Below are 22,509 nucleotides of genomic sequence, written 5' to 3' on the forward strand. Positions count from 1 at the left end.
GGCATTGTATTTTCCCCATCATTCTATTCAAATGTCCATAAAGTACACTATGCGCCACCCAGAAAATAGGTTTGGCAGGATTTTTTTCCCAAAAATTTAGGATGCGTGGAACATCCCTGGCGCAATTATTGTTTTCAAAAGCCCTGCTCGAGGAGTAAAATGTAGACAACAAAATAGGCAGTTTATCAGAAACACTGGCGTGCCCCGGCATCCGGTTGTTACACACTTTCATAATTCAATATTTGTTCATACTGTAGTAGATCTATTAATCTATATCTAAATATTAAATAATGAATCATATTTAACAGTACATGTTATTTTTGTAGTATTTTATGCGTTAAAATTGTGACACTGTTTTGTTAATCATAATCTTTCATCACTGAACAACGCCCCAGCAGGACATGTGTATTAGTAAAAGATCGGTGTGACATACATCACAGTCACCGAATTCGCACTGCGCATGTGCAAACGGTATCTTGGGAGTTCCCGGCCATGTTATGCAGGTGTTTGAAAAAAAAATGGATACATTTTTGGCGTTGGAAACTATACTTACTGGTATGTATTAAGTCTGAACATCTGTGTATATTTAACTGAAATATATTAGCTTTTAATTTCCAAGTAATTGAAGTATTGCTGATCTTTAAAAGCCCATTAAGGTTTTGTCAATGTATTTTCTATTGAGTGTGGGCTATTATTACAGCATGTACATGTAGTCCACCTATTGACCTAGGTTAGGTAAGGATTATCATAGTCATTCTAAAATGCCGTCCAGGCTTTTTTTTTAATGATGGTTAGCCTGGAACTAACCATCATTAAAAAAAAGCCTGGACGGCATTTTAGAATGACTAAGGATTATCATTACTGATAGTAACACTGACAGTTCTTTTGATTTTTTCCCCCAATTTGTTGTTCAGACAAAACATCCATTTGAACTGGGAGTGTGGACACAAGAGGTGTGCGGACTCCTGCAGTCCTGAGATTGAGAACAATTGTGGCAGATAGCTGGGTTTAAGTGGGTTACACCTGTTCACTCAGGTAATCTTTTGATGAAATATTTTAATTCCAGCATTTCTAACTGTTTTGACAAGCAAGCATACTCTCAGTCTGTATAGTTCACACAAGCAAATGAAGGGGGTGGGGAGTCGTCCAAGTTTATCTTTTATTTGATAAAGGAGATAGAATTTTAAAATGCCAAAATTGCACGAATTCGCACTAAAAGTTGTTAGACTTTTCTTGGTGGTGAAAGCCAAAACCCTCCTGCCAACATTTTCATACAAATAAATTTTGGTTCTGGTGGCGGGGTGCATTATAGTCAAAAGATTACGCCCTTAAGTATTGCCCTCTCTAACGTTAAATCCTGGATCCGCCCCTGCTTCATTGCTTGAAACAGGCCAATCACAGACAAGAATTTCTTGCATTATATTTCGTGCCTGTCACCCCAGTCGATCCATATAATGTATCGTGACACTATCAACAATGCATCATAAGCTTGTTTGAGCTTTTGCACCGAATATTAAAGGTATACTGTATACTCTGCAGTGTTATGAAATTATATTCTAACTTTTTGAATTTCAGAACTGCTTTGTTCCAGAGATGTGCAATAATGAGGGAAATGCCTGAGTACATGTATGTACGATTTGACCGAACGTGACCACAGAAACATCTTAATATTAGAACTGCACAAGATAAGTTATTATACCTTTATATTATTATATTATATATCATATTTCCTTTTTCATGAACATGCCTTATGAATGCGGTAAATACGAATCACTTCTTTTTTCGACATTTCTTGTGAGAAAATTAGAAGTTACCAAATAATCGTTTTAAACTTCCGCAAGTCAGAACCTTGTTTGTATCAATATATTTATACTACACTACATACTTTATTAAAATAAAAACCACAACATTTATATTTTATGGTAGTCTAAAATAATAGACGTGTTATACGGGATTTGCCATATCAAAAATCTAAAAAAAAATCGTCAACATACAATTATTTGGACTATATTTTATGGCTGAAACAAGCAAATCAAAATCATATCATAAAATAATTTATATGATTGAAGTTTTATTCATTTAATTTGTATTTTGTGGACATCGTGGGTAACAAATTTGGGATAAATGAATTGTTATTAACAAAACAAGATGGAAAAAAAAACATTTACAATTTTTCAATTTAAATTTGTTATATTTCAAATGCTACATATATATAACATTAAAACCAATCAAGCATTTGCTGCTGGTTTTTGCAATCTTACAGTGAATGTGCTAGGCGCCAGCATTTTTCCCAAGATTGCTTAAACCGAACCTGGGTAGCATAAAATGTTTGTTTGATCTTCATGTTATTTGCCATCTTTGTTGGCACACAATTGGGGCTTTTTAAGGTTATAAGAAAATATTGACAAGTCGATAGGCAAACCTTGTTCACAAAATATACTATTCAAATTTGTTTTTGGTTCAAATTTTATTATCAAATTAATTAATAACATACAAATTGATTAAAAATGTATATATACAACAAATAGAAACTAAGGTATAAGACAACTATTGTTATGTATTGTCTAAAATAGGGTGTTTAAAATAAAGTCATAAAATATGGGCGTTGCAGAAAATGTCATTTTTCTTATATAGTTTGTCTTTTTCCAATCATTATTTGGTACATGATAGTATGAACTCGTATACAGATGAGGTTGTTGTTTTTGCAAACAAACAAAAAACCTTGATGATTAGGATGACACATACATGTGAAATTAAAGAAAAGGTTTTATAACGTGTATGCTGCAAATAACGCTATTATTTCAGAATTTAACCCCCATTTCATGAAACTGGAAGTCAACATAACCCAGGAAAAAGCCAGATGCAATATGATAACAGATGATTCAGGTTGATGGCGTTACAACAATCTTGCTGGAATGAAGATCCCTGAATATCACCATAGCCACAAGGGGCTGGATTGGAATGAAATGTAATCATTTTATTATATTATACACACATATTTCTGATGTTGATGGTGGTGGTGTTGGTAGTGGTTATGCTGCTGCTGCTGCTGCTGATGATGATAATGTTTAAGTGGTCGTTGTCATTTTAAATAATTTGAAGTATACAATAAACAAGAAGATAAGTAGTGTAAGATTCCTTTGTAACATTGATAAACTTGATATTTCAATATTGGCGAAATGTTTTTCGATTCTTTTATTATTTACAGTGAAAACAGTAATTATCTTTACTGATTTAGGAATAGTAAGGCAGTTTTTTTTGTATTACTTAAAACAGGTGATCAAGCAATAATTATTTACTTTCTATTTTTCAGGTTTCTGCATCCTCCCTGTTCCCCTTGTCTTCCCTTGTCATTACAGACCTGATTAGACCTCTGAATGCTGATGTCACAGCTATCGTACCATGTGACGTCATTTGTTCAACCCGACAGCTTCCTGTGTAGGAATACGTCACAGAAGCATGTAAGTGATTGTTTTACATAGATATTTATTTTTGTATTTATTACATTCATGATGATGATGATGTTGATATCAACAATGATGATGATGATGATGATGATCCTACTGTCTGCCTGTCCTTCATGGGTTTGCCTATAGTATAACTCATCCACTAATTATTTGAACACAATTTAAATCAAATCGTGGTGTGGAAATATATTAATAAAACCAATAGGAATAGCAGTGCACTTGTTTCATATCTCAAGTATTACAATCTGCAAATAACCCTATTGTTTTCAGAAGTCCTCATTTTCTTAAGCTGGAACGTCAATACCATCCCAAAAGAGTTTCGGTGCGCGTGACAACAAACTCGTAGTTGATGACATATTTCCTAATACAGGGTCACATAAATATCTCCATAGCCACAAGAACAGTGGCCAGTCACTCAGGTTAGAAAGTTATATACTAATTAACTTCAAAAATTGTATGATGATGATGATAATGATGATGATCACTTATAATGATAATTTAGTGGTCATTTGTCATTTTCAATGATTTGAAGTAGTATACATTAAATAAGTAGATTTTAAATAATGCTACAATGTATATGACATTTCAGCGATTACTAAAGTAAAATTGATATTTATTTCGAACGAGGTAGTATATATGATTCTACTTCAGATATAAAATTGCTTACACAAGGTAAAGGTGATTTTTAGAAAAGGATTGAGGAATAGAAGGGCACCTGTGTTTTGTATTATTGATCAAGCAATAATGAATAAATACTGACTATTTCTTTCAGTTCCTGCCAATTTCCCCGACTTTCTTCCTGTGGCATCACATACCTGTTCAAGACTACTGGGTGCTGATGTCACAGCTATTGTACTACATGACATCATTCGTTCAACCCCAACAGCTTCCGGTGTGAGACAGAGCATCACAGAAGCATGCAAGTTTTACAGAGATACCTATGCCTGTATTAATAAAAAGTAATTATATAAAATTCATTTTATAAAATTCATATGCTTTTGCGTCCATACAACTGTTCGTTCGTCTGCCCGCCCTTCTCTCGTTTTTCACGACAATGATTCATAACAACATAATTAAACGTTATTATCCTTTTTCAAAACAGTTACACCCTTGGCAAAGCATTTGAACATATTTATACCAAACTTGATACACATATTCAGATATTGATCAGTGGAAAGTGCATATACGTTTTGCAACTTCAGTTCCAATGAGAATTCTGTCATTCCCTTTTTCGCTGGACTATTCAGAGATAATGTGGGCTGCATTAAATTTACTCACGTTTGTGCCTGTCTGCATCCAGTTAAAATTTAAAGACTAGTTTACATTTTCACTTGTAACTCAAATACCTTTCATTCAATTCACTTCATACACAGTTAATCAGGACCATCATATAATTAGCTATAAAACTCTATGTTATCCTAAATCTAAATTATGGCCCTTGATCGACTAAGAAAGTTGGGTTTAATTTTGAGGGCAACTTTGGATTTTAACTCAGATCTCCAATTTCTTTCATTCACTGGAATTCATACTTCACACAGTTGTGCACAACTATTACACTATTAGGTTCCTTTTGCTTCTCAACCAGTATTTGTACCAGTTAAGGGTGCTGTATCAGTAAGAAAGACAACTCCAGTTGGAAGAGTCAGTTGGTATCTCAAGGGAAATATCCCTTTCAAAATCTTATCTAAAACCCCATGGCCCAGACCTTTTATGTTTCTTTTATATACTTCTATAGTAAAATCATTCATAGCAACCAATGACTTCCTTGTTAACCACTAACTGACTAAGAAACCAATGATTTTAGCTCTACTGGCCAAAGGCCAGAAGAGCTTATGCGATGGTAATGTGTACGTAGTATGTGCATCCGTGCGTCCGTGCGTCCGTGCGGTCGTGCGTCTGTAAACAATTGCTTGTGAACACGATACAGTCTTCAGTTTTGATTGTATCTCGATGAAACTTGTACAGTATCTAGATATCCATTAGAGCTCGGTTCCTTTTGAAAACCAGCCAGATCCGCCCATGCATGCCTAGATTATGGCCCTTGATAGTATAAAAAAATGCTATTGTGTAAACAATTGGTTGTGAACACGAAATGGGCCATGAAAGTTTTAAAGAAATGCTTTCTATTTTTAGCCAGGTCTGCATGAGCGAATTCTATTTTTAGCCAAGTTTACATGTATATGTTAATTCAAATCTAGAGTTAAGGGAGACAATTTGCAAGTCTAGGATTTTGAGAGACAATTTGCTTTTTGCTTCTGCAGTTGATTTTGTGAATTACTCTGCCTTGTTCTTGTTGAAAGCCCAAAGGCCATTTTTTAGCTTTAGGTTCTGTAGTTTGCGCATTCATCTTAACAAAATTGATTGTGAATGTTTAAGTTATGCACCTGGTGTCATTACTGGCAACACCCAGGGTTCACAGGTTTGGTAAACATATATCTGGAAAGGTTTGAAAATCTTTTTGTGTGTTCGTGCATCCATCTCAGACAGCACAATTGATTGTGAATGTTTGTTCAAATTGATCAATGTTGTCCTAGGATGCCCTTGACTTTGACCTTTTGACCAACTTTTTTTAACTTTTAAAACTACAGAAAATTTTACTATGAGTCCAGTTTTGAAAGCATTTTTTTTTGTCAGATGACTTTTACTTGGCACATATTAAAATAGTTCATGCAACTAATCTGCTTACAATACTTTCTGGGCTCAGATGTTGAACGTGCTACGTTTTCAGGTAACCCAAACACAAAACATAAACTATATGTCTGTTGCCTTTTACCCATACATACATGCTCTGGATTGATATGACCACAAAAGCCATGCCAGTAGAGCATAGGCCCTTTTGGGCCTCTTGTTTTAGCAACCAATGACTTTCTTAGGAACCACTTTTTTCCTAAGCAACCAGCCATCTCCTTAGCAACTATTGATTGCCTTTGCAACCAATGACTCCCTTTTCAGCCACTTTCTAACTTAGCAACCAATGAATTCTTCAGCAACCAATAACTTCATCAGCAATCACTGTCTTCTTACACTACCAATGACCTCCTTATCAACCAATGGCTTTCCAGCAACCATTGACTTCCTAAGCACAGTCTGCTTCCATTGCCATCATATCCATTGTCCCTGTGAACAACCAGCTGACAATGTTTTGACTTACCTAGAAATACTATTAATTCTCCTTGACAAGGACCAACCTCCTTATTAACCATCAACTTACTTGGAAACCACTTATCAACTAGGCAAGCAGCAACATCCTTTATTACCACTGACTTGTTGGTCAAATGTACAGCCTATTTTTGTCGGGTGGGGGAGGGAGGCCAACTTATGTACTGTAACAATACGGGCATATTCCATAACTCTGGTTTGATTCTCAATAATATTATATCAGTCCAATATTGTTTTCCTGACAAAACATTCCGTGTTCATTTGTTGTCATTGGTTTTGAATGTATCACAATTATACTAGAATAAAGGTGATACACATTGTTATTAGGAAGATTACTGTTTTTCAGATGACCAAATCTTCTACAGAATAACGCTAGATAAAACACCACTACAGAAATGAGACTGACGCCAGATATAACTGCCCTAGAGAATAACGCCAGATAAAGCTGCCATACAGAATAACGCCAGATAAAACACCGCTTCAAAATAACGTTAGATGAAACTGAGCTCCAAAATAATGAAACACAGTTCAGAAACTGCCAGATAAAACTGCACTACAGAATAACACTCAGAAATGGCTTCACAATAATGCCAGATGAAACTCCCCTACAGAATAACGCCACATGAAACTGCGCTATATAGAATAACACCATTTGAGACTGGGCTAAGATGCCAGATGAAACTGCGCTGCAGAATAACACTAGATGAAGCTGCGCTATATAGAATAACACCATTTGAGACTGGGCTAAGATGCCAGATGAAACTGCGCTGCAAAATAACACTAGATGAAACTGCGCTACAGAATAACACAAGATGAAATTGCGCTGCAGAATAACACAAGATGAAGCTGCGCTGCAAAATAGCACAAGATGAAACTGCGCTACAGAATAACACAAGATGAAACTGCACTGCAGAATAACACTAGATGAAACTGCGCTGCAGAACAGCACAAGATGAAACTGCACTGCAGAATAACACAAGATGAAGCTGCGCTGCAGAACAGCACAAGATGACACTGCACTGCAGAATAACACTAGATGAAACTGCGCTATATAGAAAAACACCATTTGAGACTGGGCTAAGATGCCAGATGAAACTGCAAAATAACACTAGATGAAACTGCGCTGCAGAATAACACTAGATGAAACTGCGCTGCAGAATAACGTCAGATGAAACTGCGTTATATAGAATAACACCATTTGAGACTGGGCTAAGATGTGAGATGAAACTGCGCTACAGAATAACACAAGATGAAACTGCGCTGCAGAATAACACAAGATGAAGCTGCGCTGCAGAATAGCATAAGGTGAAGCTGCGCTACAGAGTAGCACAAGATGAAACTGCACTACAGAATAACACTAGATGAAACTGCGCTGCAGAATAAGTCTAGATGAAACTGCGCTACAGAATAACCTTAGATGAAACTGCGCTGCAGAATAACCTTAGATGAAACTGCGCTATAGAATAACACAAGATGAAACTGCGCTGCAGAATAACACAAGATGAAACTGCGCTGCAGAATAACACAAGATGAAATTGCCCTGCAGAATAAAGCCATATGAGATTGGGCTAAGATGCCAGATGAACCTGCGCTACAGAATAATGTCAGATGAAACTGCGCTGCAGAATAACACCATATGAGATTGGGCTATGATGCCAGATGAAACTGTGCTACAGAATAACACAAGATGAAACTGCACTGCAGAATAATGCCAGATAAAACTGTGCTACAGAATAACACAAGATGAAACTACGCTACAGAATAACGCCAGGTGAAACTGGGCTACAGAATAACACCAGCAAAGACATCGCTACAGAATAATAATGCCATTTGAGACTGTTCTACAAAATGAAACCAGATTAAAAAGTGCTACATAATAATGTGGAATTAAACTGCTGATTCATTGCATGCTTTGAGTAGGATAAAATGTGGCTTGACTATGGAAGGAAATTTAAGATGATTAGAAATCTGAAGACAATCCATTTTTACGATGTATCAACACTTTTAAAGATTATTGTTTTATACCACAAAATAGAGTTTGCTTTTGCTAAGATATTAAAATGCTAACTGTTTTGGCAACTTGACTGCTTACAACAACGTTGTATACCAGACGGCACCTTAATTAGAAAAAGGAGAGATTTTCTAAATTAATGAAGTAATTTGATCATAGACAATTGATTTTATGTAAATTTTTGAACTTCTAACCTATTGGGAGGCGCCTGCTTCTTTAAAGATGAAACGTTGGTGAATTGCTGAAACACACTAGTTGTTCTCTAACACTTAGTAAGAACACTTTAGTTGTTCTCTAACACTAACACTTGACACCTCTACTCAGTGATTCACCAACAAAGCACCCCCTTTGGTTGAAAACATGTACAAATATATAAAATATATATCATTATTAGTATTTTGAATTTATCATCTCTCCAAGTCAATGTTCACTATTGTAAGTTTTATTTTCGTTTGTTTTTGATACATCACAAATTTAAAAACATATAACATGTTTTTAAATGTTTAATAACATTTTTTATATGCCATTGTTTATTAAAATGATAATAATTATATACTTGCATACATTTTAAACTAAAAATGTATAATAAATATTGTGCTACATGTATATGGAGTGTTATGTATTAAATCAACAAATGATTGAAGAATTTCGCAGTCACCCAAGCAGGTTTCTTTTTTATTCATAATGGGAGAACATATGAGCTCTGAACATATGATGGCATAAGAACAATGATATATGTATGCACTTGGTATGCAAAAAAATACATCATAATTTGTGTTAAAACTACACAAAAATGCTTACGTCATCACTATTTGGGGTCACGTGATACGTAAAATACGTCATCAGAATATGTGTAAAATGGTGCACATAAAATGCCTACGTCATCATTATTTGGGGTCACGTGATACGTAAAATACGTCATCAGAATATGTGTGAAATAGTGCACATAAAATGCCTACGTCATCATTTTTTGGGGTCACGTGATACGTAAAATACGTCATCAGAATATGTGTAAAATAGTGCACATAAAATGCCTACGTCATCATTATTTGGGGTCACGTCATACGTTAAATACGTCATCGGAATTTGTGTAAAACAGTGCACATAAAATGCCTACGTCATCATTATTTGGGTCACGTGATACGTAATCAGAATGTGTAAAATAGTGCCCATAAAATGCTTACGTCATTATTTGGTGTCACGTGATACGTAAAATATGTCATCAGAATTTGTGTAAAATACTACACCCCTCTGCCAATACTTAAAACCAAAATATGTTCGGTTCCGAGGGAGAGGCGAATGTCAAGTTTGTGCCCCTAAGTTACGCCCCCTCTCAAGTCGAAAACTATAAATAAACCAATAATAAAATAATTTCACAAATCATACATTTATTCATAAGCAAATACACACAGAAATAATAATTTCAATTTTGCTGAATGCCCATCTTCCTCCCTTGGTTATCACATGTATATGCATACTCACCTATTTATGTGAATATGAAAGATTAATTTTATATCAGTGAATCGCAGGTATTAGTGTTAGAAAACTTGTGCACGTTGGTGTGTTTCAGCAATTCACCGACGTTTCATCTTTAAAGAAGCAGGCCTGTCCAAAGAAAACACATCTCAATAGTTTATTTTAAATATTGATGTATGTATACATTACTACACATTTAAATCGATTTTAAATGTAAAACATTCATCAATTCGTAGTGGATATATTTATGAATAATCAAAACAGGTTATTAAATTTGAGTGATGCCAATTCTAAATATGTTGGGAATAAATGTTTTAAAGGAAATTATTTAATTGAATTGTTTAGTAGACCAATTTTTGTTCTTAAAAGACGTAAAAAAGTTTTTTTAATCAGCAATAAGGCGTCTTTCAGAAAGAGAAGACCACAATTCTAGCACACCGGATAGGCATTTCCGGTGAATTCAGCCGTGCTGGAATACTATAGCACCCGCAAGGTAGATGAGACACGCGCCGTGACTCAATTATGTTTTTATATTTTATTACAGAACAAATCAAAATAACCTGTAAAAGACGTTATATTGAAGGACCTTCTTGACGTTTGCAGTGAATAAAAATTACTGCGCGTCACGACGTCAGTAAACATCATCGCACGCACTTTTTTTGGTGCAATGTACAAAAATGCGTCATTTTTTTCACAATAAAGTAATTTAAGGTCTGCTAGAAAATAATATTAATAATGCATGTCCTATATAGGCCTAGCTGGACCACTTCCACACATTGTGACCACTATTGCGTAGATACGACTATAGATTTTGTTCTAGTGACTCATTGGAACTTAATAAACATTTAATTAATGCATACATTCCGATAATCTCACAAAGTTATGAAAATTGACCATGCAACCTAGTTTTTAAGCCCACATTATATCAAGCATCCATTCTAACCAATTTGTGAAAGAATTGATCTAAAATGGTTGCCTCTATGGGTATATGAGGGACGACAGAAGAGGTCATCCTGGGCACAGTTGAGTACGTTTCTAAAGACCAGCTATTCCACCTAACTACGTATACAGATTCGATGGCCTGTCATACAATGTATGGTATGGCTCATCCAGCACCATATCTCCCAGCCTTTTGCTGGGAGACTGCTTCAATTTATTCAACATAACAATCAAGATACATTGTCTAAATAAACAAATGACACTGCTTGAACATGTAGTTGATGCTCATAGCAGGTGGTCAATTCCATGGAGGGCACATCACTGTTTGTGGTTGATGCTCATAGCAGGTGGGAAATGGTCAATACCAAGGAGGGCACATCAAATCTGAAAATTAGATAAAACATTTTATATTTTTTATATCAGATTACAAAAAGAATTTGCTACATTTTATTTTTCTATTTGTGATTGGTAAAATAATATCTAGTACAAGTGTAAATATTTTCCTGACATCATATTTTAATGGTTAATATAATTAAATTTTACCAACAGAAGTTGGACTAACATACATTTCAAGGGACTCGCTCACCTTTTATATACTACTTTATTGTAAAATATGAATAATAATGATATAACATCATCACAAAGTGAAAAAAACCCAGTTCTTTGGTAAACAATATTTCAACAGAGTATCGCAGAAAGCAATGGATGCTCCCCATATGCCCATTTTCAATGAAAAGGCAGAACTTGTAATACAATGTGCTGGAAGAAGGTGAATGGTTGTATTATTATTATACAGAGGTTGGAAAAAATCTTAACATGGAAAGATATGTGCAACATTTTATAATGCCATAGGCCATCTATCTTTATACCAAGTTTCATTTGTACCACTATAGAACATTTCAAGAAATGGCCTGAACAACGTCTGTTATGGAAAAATATCAGGCCTAGGGGAGATAACTAAATAAATATACAGGGCAGAATCATTTTTCTTGGTACTACACCTGCTGTCATTGTCATTTATTTCTATACCAAGTTTCTTCATTTGAATCCCTCCAATACATTCCAAAATATGACCTGGACAAGCACCCATATATGAAGTATAGGATTATAATTCTTGGATACTACACTTCATTTAATTTCCATCTATCTACATTTTAAGTTTCATTTCAACCCCTTTATTGAACAATATGGTTATGGGGAGGTAATTAAAGGAATATAACTAAAAATCATATGCAGGACAAGATTATGGTTCTGATGCACCACACTTCCACTCATTGCCATCTATCTATATTTTAAATGGTCAAGGGGAAATAACTTTATAAAGATGCATGATTTGATTATGATTCTTGTGCACTGCACTCCCTTATCAATGCCATCTATATAGATATATGCCAAGTTTTATTTCAATCCCATCAGTTGTCTTGATATTATTCTCAGAACAAAGAGTGTGCAGGCATCAATTATGAAAAAGGGGGAATAACTTAATCAATATGCACAGCAAGATTATGGTTCATTTGCACTGACTTCCTCTCATTGCTATCTATCTGTAGACAAGGTTGTTTTTTTTTGAAGTTATGCCTCTACAAGGGTGTGACAGATGGACGAAAAGACGGACGGCCAGCCGGACGGCCAGACAGACAGAGAAAATGGCAATAACACTCAGTACTTTCCCTTTGTTGTGACATAGGTCTTCTTTTTCATCAAGGGAGATGACTGCAAAGAAAATTCAGTAAAAGCAAGTTGTAGAGCCAAGTTGATAGAAAATATGTTTTTATCTTTCTTTTGTTCCTGCTAGAGATTTTGGTGTGGATGGTTGTGACTGTGAGCGAGTGTCTTTAAACGTCCCGTTACTGTAGCTGTTGGTCGTAGTGATGTCACGAGGCTCATCTGTCCTGTAAAACAAAAACGTGACACGTTCACCAAAATGTTCACAAGAAAGAGCATTATGCATACATGTAGCAAATAAGCACAAACTAGTTTGAAACAAATGAAAACTAGATTGATTTTTCGGAAAAGCGCTTGTGTGGTCGAAGCTGAGAAAAAATAAATGATGGACATGAAATTTGTATTTTGGAGACGAACCAACAGTGAAGTTTGGTTTATTCATCGGTTTATTCACCTGTATTAAATAGTGAACATCTACTGCATAAGATCAGTAATCCTTTGAATTTTTTCAATCTGGAGTATGCAATCATCACTGATGGTTTTGTGGAAAGCTGACAATTGCATATGTGATGTCATGGTAGCTGTAATGTATTGGAATTACACCAGATTCTTTGCAGTTCACATTTTTAATGTATATATTATCTAGAAGGGTCGTCTGTGCAGTTGTAGGCTGTTGGATGATCTGTAATTGCACAAGCATGACTGACTGACAGACTGATCATAAAATAAAAAGGGGTCATCTAATAGTCATGACGAACTTGCATACTAATTATGAAGTTCGTGGGTGCAAGTGTTTTTAGTTAGTGAGCTGTAACCGTTTCTTCACCTTAAGGTCATGGGGACCTTAACCTTTGACTTAGTGATCTGAAAATCAATAGGGTTCATCTACTAGTCATGAAGTTCCTGGGTGCAAGCGTTCTTTAGTTATTGAGCGGAAACCGTTTCTTCACCTCAGGGTCACGGTGACCTTGACCTTTTACCTACTGATCTCAAAATCAATAGGAGTCATCTACTAGTCATGACCTTTGAAGTCGACTTTCTCAAAAACAGAAAAAGTACACTTGTGGCCGTGGTTATGGCCATGTGGAAATAAGCTGATGACCTGTCTCAGTTAAACAGGGACAATTCATTTATTGAAAGATCTCAAATAACCAACACTGTCAAAATTCATAACACAATATACCGTAAGCTGTTTAAAAAAAATCTTTTTTAAGAACAGCCGAGTTATTTCTATTCAAGACCATTAGAAATATATGATGATTCCAGAAGACTAAGAAATAAAATCTGAATGATAGACAAAGCAAGGATTTTGCACCTTAAAAAGCCCTTTTCTCCAGCTTGAATGACCTGTTCTCCTCGCTATCCAGCCTTTTCTTCCAACTCAACAGGTCCTCTGCCTTCTTTCTCCAAATTCCATAAGTCTCTTTTGGCTGGTGGTAGGGTTCCTGTAGAATTGAATTGTCCGATTTAATGCCACACGAGTTATATTTTTGGTGTGAAACGAAACTACGCTTCTTTCAACTACACAAGTAGTCTAAAAGTAGGCATGGTAAAACCAAAATCACTTTTTATCTGTAAAATAAATATTTAGAATGAAAATCCTTAAAAGTTATTGACTCACCATTTAAGCGTTATTTAAAGTACTCAGTTCTATAAAACTGTAGGATTTTTTTTTCATTGTTACGCCCAACATTTTTTCACAAAAAAAGCATTTTTGGCAATAGAATGCTGCAGAATGTTTTCACTGTATTGCATCAAAGAACAGAACAAAATATTTTATTATTCAAATGAACTACACAGTTTCCAGTTTTAAATACATTTAAACAAATCAAACTACAACACATAAGGTTGTAGGCGTAGGAAGGTGAAAAATAGGAGCAGTCATTTGAAAACAAATATACTGGTACCGGTACCTTTATTTCACTTTTTCAGAAAAACAGGTGTGATAAATTAGTCTAATGAAACATCAATTTAGAAACTGTTTAGGTAACACTTTTTCGAGACTCTGTATGTATTTTCAGTATAATTCAATGAAATTAGAAGTAATCTTCTTATAAATGAAGAACAAATGTATATCAAAACTCAAGGTTTTAAAATAAGAGGGCCATGATGGCCCTGGATCGCTCACCTGAGATATGTGAAGAAAAACACTGCTTATATACTTTTATTGGGAAGTTGACATGTAGTTGGTCATAGACAGTTGTTGTTGTTGTTGTTGATCAATCGTGACCTCTTGTTGTATTTTTGTAGAGGGTCACCCAAAGAAGCTTCCTGTAAAGTTTCATTGAATTTGGACTGGTAGTTTCAGAGGAGTTGTTTTTTAAAGCAAAACAGGAAGTCAGCCATTTTGTTGTTGTTGTTGTTGATCAATCATGACCCCTTTGTGTATTTGTGTAGAGGGTCACCCAAGGAAGCTTCCTGTAAAGTTTAATTGAATTTGGACAGGTAGTTTTAGAGGAGAGGTTTTTTAAAGCATAACAGGAAGTTGGCCATTTTGTTGCTGTTGTTGTTGTTAGTGATCAATCATGACCCCTTGTTGGATTTTTGTAGAGGGTCACCCAAGGAAGCTTCCTGTAAAGTTTTATTGAATTTGGAGTGGCAGTTTCAGGTGTTTTTTTCCAGAGCAAAAAAGTCAGCCATTTTGTTGTTGTTGCTGTTGTTGTTGTTGTTGATCAATCGTGACCCCTTGTTGTATTTTTGTAGAGGGTCACCCAAGGAAGCTTCCTGTAAAGTTTCATTGAATTTGGACTGGTAGTTTCAGAGAAGATGTTTTTAAGCAATTGTTGATGGACGGACGATAGACAAAGACCGATCACAATAGCTCACCTTGAGCACTTTGTGCTCTGGTGAGCTAAAATACTGCACCCAGAGTTATGATTAATGTGCACTACACTTCTCATTAATGAGATCTATCTGTATATGAAGTTTGTAGTCAATCACTCTTAAGACTTTTCAAGTGATGTTCCAGACAAAAATTAAGTATAAAAAATAATAAAGGGCAATAGCTCAAACTATACTGAAGCAAGAGCTATGGTGTCTGTTCACTGAACTTCTTGTAAATGAGATAATTATCTCTATATAAAGTTTGAAGTCAATATCTCAAAGACTTTTTATATGTGTTCTTGACAAGACTGCCCTTTGGATAGAAGTAATAAAATAAGTATATTAATAATCAAAGGGCAATAACTCTATAAATACCCTACAGAAAATATTTTTTTGCACAGCACTTATCTACAACGCAGTCACTAGTTGATGAAGTTTGAAGTCAATTCCACAAAACATATTGAGTTTTGGAGAAAAGTATACTTGTCCCGATGTCCAAGAACAAACAAATAGACATAAGGAAGAGACAAGGTGATTCATATACAGACCACAACACTACATGGTGGGAGTATAGTTATCTGAAAATATTTAATGTGACAACATTCAATAATGCAAGTCTTATTAATTAGTAAATCAACTTGTATTGCCAGAATGGATAAAGACTAATTTTCATTAAGTAAACCTTTTCAAAACCGAATTCCACTGACCTACACCCTCTGTCTTTTCAGTCTCAGGATTTGGGCTGGGCCCCATCTGCCAACCCGGTGGATAGCTTTGACAGTATTATGAGGGCTTTAACAGCAGCTGTCTCACTCTGGATCGGTGTTCCGGAACTGTTAGGGATTGTTGTAGTACCTTCGTCACAAGTCTAGAAGAATAACATGGAAATGTATACAACTGATTAAGTTGTTAATGATTAATTCTGGCTATAAGCAAAACAGCTAGGCAACCAGTGAAAGTACAGTTTTGGAGAGCGTTATCTTCGTTTTAGTTAAACATTAATTTTCATGTAAAAACAGTAACCAGTAGGTAGAGCAAGCTACATTCAGTAAGTAGCGTGTGGATAAATATACAATTTTATTTCAATTTACCTACTTGATTGGGCCTAAAAAATGTGTGTGGTAAGGGTGATCTTCTTTAAAAACAGGAAGGGAAGGTAGGCTATTTATTCTTTTTTATAACATTTTACATAAAATGCTTCAGACTCCCTGAAAACTGTTTTTTCACTCAGGTTTTGAAATGACACTAAATAATCATTGATGCATTTCAACCCTTCATTCAAGAATACTTTTTTACATCTTAAAAAGAGGAAAAACATTTGGGGAAAGCAACTATTTTTTATTGTAAAAGTATCAATTTGAGGTTAAAATAAACTTCATTTATTTGCCAGCCAATTGCAGGAGGGGCACAACCCTTCTGCCCCCTGCTAGATACACCACTGCATTGTGTAATATTTCAATTGCTCAGGCAGTCAAGTGTAATAACTATTACTCACTGTTGTTATTGTTGTTTTTAACTTGTACTTACGCCAAAAAAATGGTTTGATTAGGGTAACATTCTTTTCAAAAACAGGTAAGGTAGGTAGGCTTTGGTAGACCCAAACCAAATGGTTTTTTTAGGCCTTATTCAATTTCAAGGAATAATTGCAATACAAAGCATTATCTAATAAAAACAAGAGCCGTCGTAAGACAGCGCGCTCGACTACGCCGCTTTGTATTAGAATACAATAACGATGTAATAATACCAAGTTTGGTTTCTTTATGTCAAACTTACTAAAATTATTCGATACATAAGGTGACTTTGATGCTGCCCTCCCACCAGCCCGCCCAAACAATGACACAAGTCATTCAAATAACTTGATTTACGATTATGAAAATGTGGTTAAGAATATACAAATATGCCTTTCAAAGGAAATTAAAAAAAAATAATTAAAAAAAAATAATTCAAGGGCCATAATTTGTATTTAGGCTTAAAACAATATGCCTTTCAAAGGAAATTAAAAAAAACTAAAAAAAAACTAGAAATGTGTCCATAGGACACGGATGCCCCCACTTCGATTTTTTGTCACAGAAAATAAGCCATAATGATTATTCAGGATAATCTGCACATATAGGATAAGTTGAGTTGAGTTGGGTTTTACGGCATCGCAAGACTGTATAGGTTATATGGCGCCATTCAGGCAGGAAAAAACTTGTTGGATCCACATCTCATTTACATCGAGATGATATTTTTTAAGTATTGTTGGGAAATAAAGGGCCCTAACTCCTAAATGATTAAAGCGATTTCCATGGCTATCGAACTTGATCAAGATATTATGGTCACAATCATGTATGTAAAGTTTGGTGAGGATTGGACACATACTTTTCAAGAATTAGATTGGAAACATATATTTTTGAAGTATTTTTGGCAAAAAAGGGCCGTAACTCCTAAATGACTAAAGCGATTTCCATGACTATCGAACTTGATCAAGATATTATGGTCACAAACATGTGTTTAAAGTTTGGTGAGGATTGGACAAACAGTTTTCAAGAATTAGATCGGAAACAATCTTCGGGACGTATTTTTCAAGTCTTTTTTTGCAAATAAAGGGCCGTAACTCCTAAATGACAAAAGCGATTTCCATGGCTAAGGAACTTGATCAAGATATTATGGTCACAAACATGTGTTTAAAGTTTGGTGAGGATTGGACAAACGGTTTTCAAGAATTAGATCGGAAACAATCTTCGGGACGTACGTACAGACAGACAGACAGACGTACGTACGGACAAGGGCAACCCTATATGCCGCCACTTTGTGGGGGCATAATCAAGGGCCATAATTTGTATTTAGGCTTAAAACGGAGTTATGTTTCTTGTTGTAAGATGGTCGTAAATAATTTTGAATTTTATTAAGTGCATTTAATGAACGGTATAGAATTTTTTTTATTAAAATTCCAACTGGCCTTTAACTTTTACTTGCCTAAAACTTAAAAACCTAAGTCAATCAGGGGTCATAACTTGTATTAAGGATATGGAGTTATGTAACCTCATTGGGTGATGGTCCTGAACAATTGTGTGAATTATTAAGTCAATTGAATGAAGGGTATAGAAGTTATTAAACAATATTCCAACCTGCCCTAAAACTTTAACCTAAGTTCCATAGTCAATCAGGAGCCATAATTTGTATAAAAGATAATATGGAGTAATCTAACCTCATTATGTGATGGCTCTGAACATCTGTGTGAAGTATTAAGTCAATTGAATGAATAGTATTGGAGTTTCAAGTGAAAATCCCAACTTGCCCTAAAACTTTAACCTGCCCTAAAACTTTAACCTAAGTCAATCAGGGGCCATAACTTGTATTTAGGATAATATGGAGTTATGTAACCGTATTGTGTGATGGTCCTAAACAACTGTGTGAAGTATTAAGTCAATTGAACAAAGGATATATAAGTTATAAATAAATATTCCAACTTGCCCTAAAACTTTAACCTGAGTTCCATAGTCAATCAGGGGCCATAATCTGTGTAAAGAATGATATGGAGTTATCTAACCTCATCATGTGATGGCCCTGAACAACTCTGTGAAGTATTAAGTCAATTGGATGTAGGGTATTGGACTTATAAGTGAAAATCCCAACTTGCCCTAAAACTTTAACCGGACGCCGACGCTGGGGCGAGTAGTATAGCCCACCTATCCTCGAATAGTCGAGCTAAAAACATTCATAAAATTAAAAGGGATTCTCCTCTCAGATCCTTAGAAAGCCTTTAAACCTTTTCACAAATCAAGCAATAAATGTCATACCTTGTCAATTTCATCAGCTGTCTTGAGCACAGTTTCAGAGGCTTGTTTGGGATGGTCATCAAGCTGTTTAATGGATTTATTTTCTTCTGCCCTGAACTATTCAAGTTGGATTTCTTTAAACTGCTGGCCATGAGTCTGCTGCCTCACCTGCAATATTGAACTGTTCAACACATTATCAAATGCTACCTAAGATGGGAGAAGCATTGTTTTAAGAACTACTTGAAGGGATTCAACGACCCGGAAGCATTTCGTTGTGAACTGACACCTTTGAACATTTATCTTTATACATAAAAAGCTATTACTTTTCCTAACTCTAGATGTGTATCTATCCTTATCCCTGATTTAGTCGCTTCACTCCATTTACAGGTATAATAACCATATCTTTCATGAAAAAACATATTTATGGAAACCAAAGGCCATAACTCTTGAAGCTTATTAGGCAGTCATGTTCCCCGAATTATGAAAAAAGAAGAAAAACACATCAAAAATAAGTAACTCTGGAGAATGTTTGACCAAAACATGTGTTTCGATGATGTGAGATAATTACTAACAAGACTTCTTTAAAAATGGTCTGGCAGACCAGGGACAGGTCCAGGAATTGAAATAAGAGGGGGTGTAACTTAAGGGCACAAATTTATGACATTTGCTCCTCCCTCAGAACCAAAATTTAAATCTCGCCAAATGCTGGCAGGGACTATGGGGTTTATATCCCCTCCCCCCCAAAAAAAAGTCACAACTTCTAGTCCGAAATAGTGCCTTTTGAGCGTATTTCATTATTTTTTTTCTTTATTATTCACATAATAAGTAAACTGGGACCTTAGGGAATGGGGGGGGGGGCATTCCAAGATAACCAGAGGGCTATTCTAGGCAGTAAATGCTGTCAATAAATGTGTGTGCATCACCTGTAACTTTAAAATGACAATTACACAATTCAAACTAATTTGGAAATACATGTGTAGCCCAGACAGGAAAAGCAAGACAGACGGATAAAGTGGCAACTTGATGCCTCACAAATTTCTTCATGCACCGTACAAAACGTATAACTGAGTATTACAAGTCAAAATAATACTCTCCCGAATCGAAAGTCCATGAAGATGCTCAGCCATTAAACTCGAACACCACCGGCTGGCTGTTGGGCACCATGCAATCAGTGGTCACATGCCTTAAGATGCCACCAGTCTCACCTGTTAATAGAAAGAAGGAAACTATGCGAATCAATCTGGGATAAATCTGTTCAATATGCAATTATTTATAATCAAATGGTACGAAAAATGAACAAGCTGCATAACTTGGAAATTTTTTTAACAAGAGTTATTGGCCTCGCTTAAACATCTGCGTATTGTCTATGTGTTCAAAATTTAATTTGAAGATTTTGAATGTTTTTCATGTGTGGCCCACTGGGTCGCTGTCAGCGATTAGACCAAAACAAATAATTGTTTGGGTAGTGTTACAGCCTTTTCCAAAACATCTTGGGTAGGTATGCTATTTTTATAAGGCTTTATATTACTCCTTTTAAAACACACACCTAATAAAGTATTTATATTTTTTTCTCTTTTTTTCCAACAGCCTTTAAAACAATGCCTATTCCGTAGGGCTTAAAAAGCTACATTTGGTTAGGGTCACCCGACCCTTAGAAACCTACGAAATAGGCGCCAATCCTACCATTTTATAGCCTGTTGTTAAAAAAGAATAAAAAAAAGAAAAGAATAAAATTAAGTGTGAGTTTTAATAGGTAGTTTAAAACCTTTAAAGCTGCACTCTCACAGATTGAATGTTCTGACAACTTTTTTAGTTTTTGTCTTGGAAGGAGCAAATTTTTGCGTAAATACATGTATCTGCAAACCTGAGTGATAAAAGACTGCTGACAAAAAATGCAAAAAAGACACAAAGCTGTGATAATATGTTGAATTTTCATCAAAACAAAAACAACCTGTCAAGGGCATGAGTGCCTGGATCAGCTTAAAGGCTTAAAAAGTTATTGGGGTACCTGGGTAAAAAAAAAGCCACCTGATAGCTCAATTACTCAAGCACCATGCTAGTAGCCTAACTAGTGCTCCAGCAGTGGCCATGCTCTGATCACACTTGTCGCCCGATTTAATTACTTTAAATTCAATATTGGCAATCTAAAAGTTCTTTTCAACCGAGGGGAAGTCTATGGAGCCAGTAAATGAAAACACATTCATTTGATAATGATAGGAATGAACAGTTTTGGTGTCATATGACCTGAAATACATTTAGTGACATTTTACCTATTTTTTTTTTTTATTTTTTTCAGATGTATCAAATGGGTCACTCCTACCAACGATCTAGCATACAATAACTATGCTTTACTGCAGTTTAAAAGAAGTCAGCTGTTCATTCCTATAAAATGACTTAAATAAAAATGGACCCTAGAGTACATGTACACAGCCACGGGATTTGAGGGTAAAAATAAACGCTTCTGTTTCTTTGGCTTCAGAGCAAAAGTTTCTTCACCTTTTTATGAAAGTTTCAGACCTACGGATACACCAAAACCGATAAACCTACCATATAATCTATACTTTCAATAAATATTGGAGGGAAGTTCTGGTCGGCCCAGTTGTCTATCCTAAATTATGATCGGACCTACTTGAGGCCATCAGAATTATTATTGTCGTTCATCTTTGTCGTGATATTTTTTTTACTTTTATGTTATAAAAGGAATGGCAATATTACTATATTATAGTATATTCCATACTTTTTTAGGAGTCTATCATGAACTATTTTAATGCAACGTTAATAAATACGTTGAAACTGTTGTCTATCACAGATTATTTAGCTTGACGAATAGGCTATTGAGCAAACAGATTTTAGGCTTAAAAGTATCACGTTTATGAAACTGTTGCATCTCAATAATATGTACCTTTTAATACGAAGTTGTTAGTGTCTATCAAAGAAATATTTTAATTGATATTTATGTATGTCATACAAAAATAACCCTATCATATACCATTTCTTTTATGGACATTTGAAGGTACATATTAACAAAATCAATTGATATATTTTAATTTTTGCATCAAATATGTTCTTTGATAATATAAAGAAAAGTACATTGATCAAACAAGTGTAAGTGAGAAAGAAATAGAATTGGCTTCAATTGCCAATCAGTAATTTCTGCTCACATTTCTGCTCACAGTCTGCAGTCTATCACAGATCAATGAGCAATTGC

General features: G+C 35.2%; 2 long non-coding RNA genes across 6 annotated transcripts; one reads left to right on the top strand and one right to left on the bottom strand.

Moving 5' to 3' along the window:
- Window positions 1–442: 442 nt before the first annotated feature.
- On the top strand, window positions 443–9,243 carry LOC128246539 (uncharacterized). 3 transcript variants are annotated; one of them, XR_008263274.1, is made up of 8 exons: window positions 443–555; window positions 915–1,035; window positions 1,576–1,626; window positions 2,806–2,968; window positions 3,314–3,461; window positions 3,738–3,886; window positions 4,240–4,426; window positions 6,973–9,243. It is a non-coding gene; the product is annotated as an uncharacterized LOC128246539 (long non-coding RNA). The 3 variants fall into 3 exon arrangements; XR_008263270.1 differs by having other exon boundaries at window positions 1,576–2,968; XR_008263272.1 differs by lacking the exon at window positions 915–1,035 and having other exon boundaries at window positions 478–555; window positions 1,576–2,968.
- Window positions 9,244–10,004: 761 nt separating this feature from the next.
- Window positions 10,005–21,905, bottom strand: LOC128242700 (uncharacterized). Of its 3 annotated transcripts, XR_008262673.1 has the most exons (6): window positions 21,849–21,905; window positions 19,323–20,506; window positions 16,248–16,408; window positions 14,846–14,988; window positions 14,033–14,162; window positions 10,005–12,944 (listed from the first exon to the last, which is right to left on the bottom strand). It is a non-coding gene; the product is annotated as an uncharacterized LOC128242700 (long non-coding RNA). The 3 variants fall into 3 exon arrangements; XR_008262671.1 differs by lacking the exon at window positions 14,846–14,988; XR_008262672.1 differs by lacking the exon at window positions 14,846–14,988 and having other exon boundaries at window positions 21,798–21,861.
- Window positions 21,906–22,509: the final 604 nt, after the last annotated feature.

The sequence above is a fragment of the Mya arenaria genome, chromosome 2 (assembly GCF_026914265.1).
Source record: "Mya arenaria isolate MELC-2E11 chromosome 2, ASM2691426v1".
Lineage (NCBI taxonomy): Eukaryota > Metazoa > Mollusca > Bivalvia > Myida > Myidae > Mya > Mya arenaria.